General features: G+C 56.5%; 1 protein-coding gene across 7 annotated transcripts in view; it reads left to right on the top strand.

The window, feature by feature from the left end:
- Window positions 1–1415: 1415 nt before the first annotated feature.
- Window positions 1416–9100, top strand: part of CHST15 (carbohydrate sulfotransferase 15) — a 99340-nt gene continuing 91655 nt past the window's right edge. For 3 of the 7 annotated variants that reach the window (XR_014248886.1, XR_014248887.1, XM_082406961.1), the window contains exon 1: window positions 1416–1553. The gene's annotated coding sequence lies outside the window, so the exon portion shown is untranslated. Of the gene's footprint in view, window positions 1554–1681; window positions 1807–2233; window positions 2282–2513; window positions 2663–2875; window positions 3299–9100 lie in introns of those variants that run through there. The other 4 variants (XM_082406963.1, XM_082406964.1, XM_082406962.1 and 1 more) reach the window with 4 other exon arrangements.

The following is a 9100-nucleotide window of genomic DNA, read 5'->3' as shown; positions in this document are numbered from 1 at the left end:
ATAGAACCTTCCCTGTGTTTGTTTAAACCCATTGCACACTCTGGTCTGACAGCTGCCTGGCCCAGGGCCTTCCTTGCAGAAGCATGCGCAACCAACCTTCTTTAACAGCACCCTGCACTGTGTCCCCCGAGGCAATTACTTGAGTATATAAACCTTACTGAAAGGCAGGCTTTTCTTGGGAACTAATAAATAAGCCCCAAAGCCACAACGTGGGTAAGACCTTGAAAAATGGCATCATCATCTATTGGGAATTGTGAACCCTGCAAAAAGCAGCTCATTGTATTTTCAGAAAAAGCTTTTTGTTTAAAAAAATAATAATGAACAAAACCCACCAAGTGGAGTCTATATGGAAAAAGCAATCTAGTCTGAGATTCTAAGGCTGGTCTCTTTGCTGCATTTATCTTTCTTCGTAGACTTTATGTAAGAGGCATTGTTTGCAGGAAAACAAGATACCGTTTTGAAGAATTCCCGTCTCATCCCAGCTTTCCATCTGCAGTTATAATCCTCTGATTGTGACCTCTGCATCAGTTGAGCAGAAGTTTATGACCTCAGGATGGGTTATAGTTTCGGGGTGGGTGGGTGGTGGTGAAATGAAGCCTCAAGCAATAAAAGTCACGTATTTCCAGAAAGAGAGGAAAGGGGGAAAAGGCACCCTCAGGACGCATCCCTCAGCGGTGTGCCAGCGCTTGACATTTATGGAGCATTTTAGCTCCACTCTTGGTTGCTTTGTTGCTTTGAGGACAAGATGCTGGACTGTAGCCATGGGGACACGGGCAGGCAAAAGGCTATGTGACTGAGGACAAGGATTTTTTTTTTTTCTGTCCCTTGGACCTGTTTCCTGAGAGGCTGGGCTTGAGTCGAGTCTTCCAGAATTCAAAGTGTCTTTTCTTTAACTGACGGTATCTTCAGTCAAGAGCCCGGGAGTCGACCACTGGTGCCGCTTCCTTGACCTCGGGCAGCCCAGGTGATTTCCTGGAGCTGCCGCCCCCCTGGGCCACTGCGGCCGGCCGGGCTCGGGGTCCCGCTGAGCCTTCCCTCACCGTGGAAGCAAACAGGCTGGGCCGAAGACCCCGGGAGAGCCTTCTCGGGATGCAAAAATACAACAGAGGGCGCGGAACCCACCAGCGCCGTGGCCTTGAATATCAACGTATGGGCTGGCTCTAGACCGCCAAGTTCGTTAAAAATGTCTCTCGCAGGGGTGTCATTGGCAGACTTTAGGGGTTTCGGTTTTCTTTCTATTTGGAATCACCGCATCGCACAAGCCGTGTTTACTCGGAAGGGGAGGGGGCGGGAACCAAACTCACCGCTCCGCGCACACGCCTTTTTCTCACATTCCAGACTCGAGCTGATGTGTGTCAGCGCGACACGGGGCGGGGGGAGGGTTCTTTTCGGATGTTTCATTCGCCATCCGCACGTCACTCCCAAACTTTTCCTCCCTGCGCTCGGGGAGTCAGGTTGACGCGCCCTGGCTGAGGGGCTCGAGGCGCGGGGCTGGGCGCGCTCCCGCGGAGCCCGAGCCGAAGAGGCTCCCGGGCTGGACTCGGGCTTCTCAGGTACAAGTTGGGTGCCAGGCGCGGCGGCGGGGGCGGCGACGAGCGGCGGGTGGGTGTCTGGCTCCGGGCTCCGGCGCCCCTCCGCGTTCTGGCCGGGCAGCGCCGGGGGCGGCCCGGGCTGGGCGTAGGGAGTCCGGGCTGGCGGAGGCTGCGCGCAGCCTCACTCCCCGCGGCGCTCCCGGCGCGGCGGCAGCGGCGGCGGCGGCGACGACGGCCCAAGCAGACAATGAACTTGCGAGCGCGCGGAGCCGAGGCAGGTTTGGGCCCCGCGACCCTCGGCCCAGTCTCCCCGAGGCAACCGCGGCCCCCAGCGGAGGGCGTCCCCTCGCCGCCGGTTCTGGCCGCGCTCTGGGCGCCCCGCGCGCTGGGGACCCCGCGGGAAGGGTCGCACGCCCCCCTCCCCGGCTCGGGAAAATGCGGTCGGAGCTCGGGGACGGGGCACTCGGCGGCAGGGTGGTGGCGCTGCGGACAGCCGGAGGCCGGCGGGGGGTGCACGCCACAGGGCACGCACGGGCCGGCTGTCCAGGAGAACGACCCCAGGAGTCGGAATCGGGGCGGCGCGCTGCAGGCGGAGGACCGACGGACCGACAGACCGACAGATCTGTGCTTTCTCCTTAAGAGCGCGCTTTGGGTGGGGATGGGGGTGGGGGTGGGGGTGGGGATTCTCCAGCCATGCGCTCCGCTTCCCGGCGCACTTCTGGGAAGTTTCCAGGCGCGGCCCGGGGCAGGTAGGTGTGCATCTGCCACTCTCTCCCGGACTCCGGTTCAGAACCGCCTCCTCGCCCCGGCTCCAGTCCCGCGGCCGCACAGGGAGGGGAGGCCTGGGGGGTGGGGTGTCCCAGGCGCCGAAGCCTGTGGGACCGGGTTCCGGGAGGGGGACCGCGGGGGCGGGCCTGGGAGGAGACGGGGGCGCGGCGAGGCCCGGGGCGGCTTGAACTTTTGCCCCCCGCTCCCTCTTCCTTCCTCCCCGCCCCCTGCCCTCTGCCCCCTCCCAGCGCCCCGCCGCAGCTCAGGAGGCGGCGTGACTCCGGAGTAGCCGGCGCTTCCCAGCGGCGGCGGCGGCGGCGGCGTCCCCGGCCGGCCTGGGCGCGGCGAGCCGAGCGCTGCAGGTCTGAGCCGAGTGGCGCGGCGGGGCGGCCGGGCGGTGGGGCTGCGGGGTGACGAAGCTGTGGGGAGCCGGGGTGGCAACGGCCCCTGCGCGGGGGCGACGCTGCCGATCGTGATGGAGCGCGAGTCTTTTGGGTTGTGTGAGCGGGTGGAGAGGACTCGGCGGCCGTGGGCGGATGGCGGGCGGCTCGTGGCGCAGTTGGCCGCCTTGGAGCCCCCTAGGGTCTTGGGATGGAGGCGCCCGGGAGAAGGGAACCTCGCCTTTGGGGGAATGAATGAAGAGCTGTGGAAGCGCCTTCCGACTCCTCCGGGCGAACGGATTGGCCGGCGCGCGCGCTTGTGTGTGCGCGTGTGTTTAGGATTTGGAGCCGCCGGGGTCCAGGGCGCGGCCGCTTGACCGCCCCGTCGCGGTCCTGGTGCCCAGGTTGCCCGTCCGCCCTGCGCCCGGGGTCGGCCCGCGGGGCTGGCGCGGCGGTTGTGGACTGAAGGCTGGGGCTCGGGTGCCGGCTGTAGGCAGCTGGACGTCCGCGCCTCGAGCAGGGAGGTTCGAGAAGGAGGCGGCAAAGGCTGGGGCTGAGACTCGCTACTCCGGCCCCCGTTTTCCGGTTCCCCGAGGCCCTTCGCTGCATTCACGTTGGGTGAGTTGATGGCACGGAGTTTTGGGGAATGAAGTTGTATGTCCAGGAAGCCGCAGGACGCCCCGGGAAGGGATGTGGCGCGCTGTTCTGTGAGGCTGAGCCGAGGGGTTCGCAGGGCCCCAGCTCCTCTTTATCAGCTGCGGTTCCTAAGAGGGCAGCCAGCCGGTGTTGGAGCAGAAAGCAGCCCAGGAGCACGTGCACCCGCTGAGGCGCCCAGGTGGAAACTGAGGCCTGGAGATTTGCCCCAAGTTCCTCTAGAACCTCGCACACCATTTTCCACGCCCAGCTTTCCTACTCCCGCCCCCCTCCCAAATGGTGCAAAATCAGGAACTCTCCCTTCCAGAACGTGGCACTTATTAATTTTACCAACTGTATGTTGAATCAGGCTGTCTTGAGGTGCAAATCATATATGATTTTGTTTAAAACAGCATGGGAATAAAAATGCCTTTTTATTAGGTAGTTTTTAATCAAATACGTTTTTCTCTCTAATACTCCTGAAAGATTGGCAGGAAAATGTTTTCCTTGCCTCCTGCTGCATGGGGAAACTGAGCCAGCAAGGTGAAGCAGCTTGCCGTGGTCTCTCTCTCTCAGTGCATAGGTGCGTGGTTGAGCCAGAAGTGGAGCTGCAGGGCTCTTCTTCCCTCCCAGGTCCAGCTCCCCGGGAGAACCATTTCTAGGGCCCTCTGAAGGAAATTCAATAATGTTTCTGTGTTTTTTCTCCCTGGGTATTGCATGACTGCGGTGAGCAGGGTTAATTCATCCAGGATATTGTGTGTGGGAGGTGGAGAGGCAGGTTTGTCCGTAGTGGGTCCCACGTGAGCCTTGCTTTTCTCTGATGCTTAGATGGCCAGGCATCGCAGCGCTGTCACTGTGGATGCCACGAGGGCTCTGTGTCTGCACCTTTCTTCTCCTCTGTTGCTGCTGCGCCTGGCCAGAAGAGGTGAGGAATTTGATTTTCCGCTGGCCTGAAGGAGAGAAGATTAATCCCTGCATCTGGAAGGGGCTATGTTTACAGGAAAGTTTGGGAGAGGTTGGGAAGTGGACTCTGCTTATTTGGTGTCTGGAGAAAGAGCAGAAAAGAAACTCCAAGTCAACCAGCTGGGCCACGGGAGCCCCAGGCTCTTGGAACCTGCACTAGCAGAAGCTTTAGGTTAGGGCTGGGTTGTGATTAGATTGTGGCTGTCCGAGGCCACCTAGGGCCTGGCTGGAGGTGGCCGGCTAGCATCCGCCTGGCATCTGCCGATGGCATGGCTAGCATCTGCATCCGGGCTAGCTCCAGGGGATGGGGAGAGGGGAGACACTCCGGGGCTGCCCTGGGCAGGTGAGCACATGCCCTACCTAAAGAGGGCAGCTTTGACTCAGCTCCAGCCAGTTGGGGGAAAAAAAAAATCGACTTGACAGGTCTTGTTACTTTTCAAGAGAATTCTCGAGCCTGGACATTTAAGTGTGGGCTCCAGTTCTGCAAGTAGGGGGTGGGGTCAGTGCTCTGCCAGGAGGTCTGAAGCTTGACATCTGGCCCTGTGTCTGTGTACTGGGGAGGGCGTCCCACTATCAGAGACATGTGACACCTGACAGGGCATGGGGATCGCATCTCCCCGAGGCCGAGGGACTGAGAATTGACGGGTGCCCAATGTGCCTGTGGCCATGTGCCCGGCTCCTTCATGTGCTGTGTGTCATGCATCCATTCAATAGCTATTTGATGAATTCTTTTTTTTTTTTTTGAATTTTATTTATTTATTTATTTATACAGCAGGTTCTTATTAGTTATCTATTTTATACATATTAGTGTATATATGTCAATCGCAATCTCCCAGTTTATCACACCACCACCACCCCCCTTCCCCCCTTGGTGTGCATACATTTGTTCTCTACATCTGTGTCTCTATTTCTGCCCTGCAAAGCGATGAATTCTTGTCATGTGGAAAGAAACACCCTGCCTAAAACTTTTCATATCATTTCATTATCAAATAGTACACCATGATAAGACAGAGTCCCAGCCCTCGTAGGAAAGGAGCAGGCAAAAATGCCTGTACCCGATGGACAGATGAACAGCGAGCTGCGTTCAAAGGTGGGCAGGACAGTAAGGCAAGGAAAGTGAGAGGTGGGTTGTGGAGGAGGGGTCTCCTTTTACTGATGTGGAAATTGAGGCTCGGAGCAGTGGGTCTGAAGTCACACAGCCCAGAAGTGGAAAGTCAGCCCAGGTCTCTGATTCTCCAGCTCCTGGGCCGGCTCTTTCATCCCACCCTGCTGGGCTGGAGCCTTTTGGAAACTTCTAGATGAACGGACATTCACTGTGGTGGGGAGCTCTTGCTTCCGGTCCCTGTATCCAGACCCTGTCCTGGTCCCCAGGTCTCAGCAGGCCCTGGATTGCCAGGTGTCATTTGGGATGCATTTGTATGAGAAAGGAGTTTCCTTAAATTCTAAAAACAGAAACTATTTTGAAACGTAGCTGGCCTGGGAGTGTCACTGTGTGAGCCCTCTGTCACTGGGCATCTCTTTAGCAGCACGTGATTTAGAAGCGACACTTTCAGCCACTGGTGAGAACGGTACACCCACCTGAAAGTCAGGATGCTCAGGTGATGTTGACTGAGTTCCGCCGTGACTGTGTTGCTTTGCTGTGAATCCAGAGCCTGTCTTCTCACTTAGCTAACGACGTACTGGGAGACTGTTTTGACTTGCACAGGGTCTTTCGTTATTGTTCTCAAGTGCTGGGGTCTGATTTCCTTCCTGAGACGCTCATCCTTTAAAATGAAGCACTGGGACGAGATGATTTATGTGTAGGCCCATGTCTTCACAGCATGAAATGAAGTGTAGAGGTGGCAGTTATCTACTGAGTATCCAGTCTCCATATCTAGGAAGAAAAATAAAGGTTTTGTGTGGATTTGGGCCAATACAGAATATGTATATTTTTTAAGTACGGGGGTTGGGGAGGAAGACATTTGGTCATAACAGCTGTCATTTGCTGGGCCCCTACTGATTCCCAGCTGGCCCTGTGCCAGCCAGGTCAGACAGGTGTCCCCCTTTGTCTCAGTCAGAGGGCAGGGAGGCTGTTGGAGATCACGGGGAAGAAGCTTTCAGCCATCCGGATGTGCAGGAGCTAGGAGCACAGAATGACAGTGGAGGAAGGAGGGAAATGGGGCTGGAGGTGGAGAAAAACAGTCGTGGCTCTAGAAGGGGAAGGCGGGCGTGAATCAGCAAGTGGTAAGGGGCGGGGAGGTGGCAGAAGAAAGCAGGTTCTCAGTCTCTGCTGATTTCGAAAAGGATGTACAGGAAACGCGAGCAGCCTCTTTCATCAGCAGCAGCTACATGCAGCATTTACGCCTTCTTCCAGGTGCAGGCCCAGGGCCAGGTGCGTGGGAGCTGAGAGGCAGCACTCAGAGTAGTGGGCGAGGCAGAACTTGTGCAAGTCAGAGTTACACAGTGCTGCCCAGAGCGCGGCAGGAGCCTGGGTTAGCGACTCTGACATTGGAGTGGTCTGGGGCGACTTCACCCCTGGCCTGAGGGCTGGGGGCCTATACATGACAATACCTGCCAGACACTTGCAGTGGTGCCTGGCATACAGTAAGTGCTTAAGAAACATCGGCTTTTGTGGTGTTCTTTAGCTCTAGAGCTCATAACCAGGGACGGGGGACGTCTCTGATCTCTCTGAAATTGCACGTACAGTTTTTTATGTAGATGTGTATATTTCTTGGTGTGTGTGGGGGGTGGAATTCTAGCATATTCTACCTCAGAGGGCTTCTCTGACACCCCGTAAGGCCAGGAGCCCCAGGACACATTGGATTCTAGTCAGGCTGGTTGCTTCACCTCTCTGGGCTATTTCTTCATCTGTGCAAAGAGGGGGCTGGATCCACAGTTGCCCTCTGGGATGCTTCCAGCGGAACGCTGTGGACAGGCTGTAGGTCCGTTTGGCTGTGCTCCTATGAGACGCGCTTAAGCCCAGGGCAGACCCGGAAATGTGCTGGGGTGGCCGGCTTTTGAATGTTACATCTTGAGCGCCACTGCAAGCTTCAAAGAGTCCTGAGCAGGTGTGTGGGGGGGGCCTTTTTGCCGGGGCAGGCTCTCCCTGACACCTATGCTACATTTCTAGAGTTTGTCGTGGTCCAGGCCTTTCAGGTCTCTGAAGAAAGTGAGGCTGGCAGATCCTCAAAAGCAGAGAGTATCATTATAATGGAAACCTGGACACTTTCCAGAATTGTGTTTGTGATAAAAATATTGAAACAGGCAGCCTAGTTACTCAGGTGCCTGCAAAATACCCCAACATGGGCAAATAATTGGATTACAGGGCAGGCACAATTGTTTTTTCCAGTGATATGAGGGAACCTGGTGGTTTCACGTCTTCTCTTGAAATGGAGTATGTGTTTGCTGGCCCTTTTTGCTCCCTGTGGTCGAAAACATAGTGGAGTGGCCTCTGAGGGGGAAAGGGCCTGAGAGTTGGCAATTCTATCCCTCTCGGGGCAGCCCTGGATCTTGGGGGAAGTTCTGTCCCCCTCTGCTGTGCCCTTGTAGGGTGCTGCCCCAAGGGCCGGGGCCTGTGGCACATTTGCTGTGATGTTAGAAGGTGCATTTCAGAGTCTGAGAGGTCTGTGAAGGTGTGTTATTTTCTCACCCCTTGTTGAAAGGGGTCTGGGCAGCTCTGTCTGCCCTTCGTGACACACGTTACTTAACTGACTCGGGCTGGATGAAGTAAGTTCAGCCAGCACCTTCATTTTCCAATCAACCAAATGTTTGGTGCCCATCATGCGGATGTTCTTTTAGCCTGGGTGTTGAATCCTGTATAGACCCTTGGAGGTGGTGGGGTGAGCCTGGGCACCACGTTGACCTGTGTTTGATCATGACCCTGGGCAAGTGGTTTAATCTCCTTGTGCCTTGGTTTCCTCATCTGTAAAGTGGGGTTAATAATCTCTACCTTGTCCTTGTAGTGTAGTTTGAGTACCAGTAGTACAAGTTAGGGTTCAAGGGAGCTCCCCAAACTGAACCCTTCTTTCCTGGCCAAGTTCTGAACCTACTGAGAGAGAGGGGAGGAGAAAGATGGGTGGAGGTAAAAATGCAATGTTTGTTCCCGACTGAAGTAGACAAGGTAGAATGTGATTGAACCGGTGGGCACGTGGGCATCGCAATCCTCAAGTGAGAAGTGGGCAGTTAGGCCGGCTGAGTCACAGGTCGAGTGGGAAAGCGGCAGCCTCTCCCTGGGGCGGCCCCCTTCCTCCACAGGGCAGCCAGCAGGGGGCAGTGCCTACTCTGTGTGGGAAGAGGCAAGGCCAGGCTACCTATGTCTGTCTAGGTCCTCCTTGCACACTCCTGGGATGGGGGTGGATGGACACCACCAGGTGTAGACACAAGTGGTGGTACACAGGTGGCGCTCTCTCCACGAGGAAGGAATCATCAGGAGTGCGCAAGAAGATACCCCCCGATCCCCCACCCCACCTCCACACACAGCAAATAATAAGTACTTAGCCCAGGGCCTGACCCACGGGGGCAGGGGGCAGGGGTTTGGGCCTGGCACGTGGCACCTATTAGGCATAAGTTGATAAGGGCAGCATTAGATATGCAGTTGATAAGGATATTGAGGGGGACATTGAGATTAGGAAGTGAGCCTGTTAACCAGGCCTTGTTATCTGCAGAGCATGGCAGTGATTAGCCAGATTGAGATAATGATTAGCCTTTGTAACACACATGTAATTTACAAGGGGGGGGTGTGTGTGTGTGCCCGGCGGAGCCACGGGCTGACTGACAGCCTGGTAGCCTGAGTGGGAGAGCCTTTTCTGCCTCCTCTTGGTTCTCCCTCCTGGTTCACCCCAGAGG

This window comes from Balaenoptera borealis (genome assembly GCF_965194805.1).
Source record: "Balaenoptera borealis genome assembly, chromosome: 10".
NCBI classification, from domain to species: domain Eukaryota; kingdom Metazoa; phylum Chordata; class Mammalia; order Artiodactyla; family Balaenopteridae; genus Balaenoptera; species Balaenoptera borealis.
Note: the sequence above shows the minus strand (reverse complement) of the source record. Positions and strands in the feature narration are given on the sequence as shown.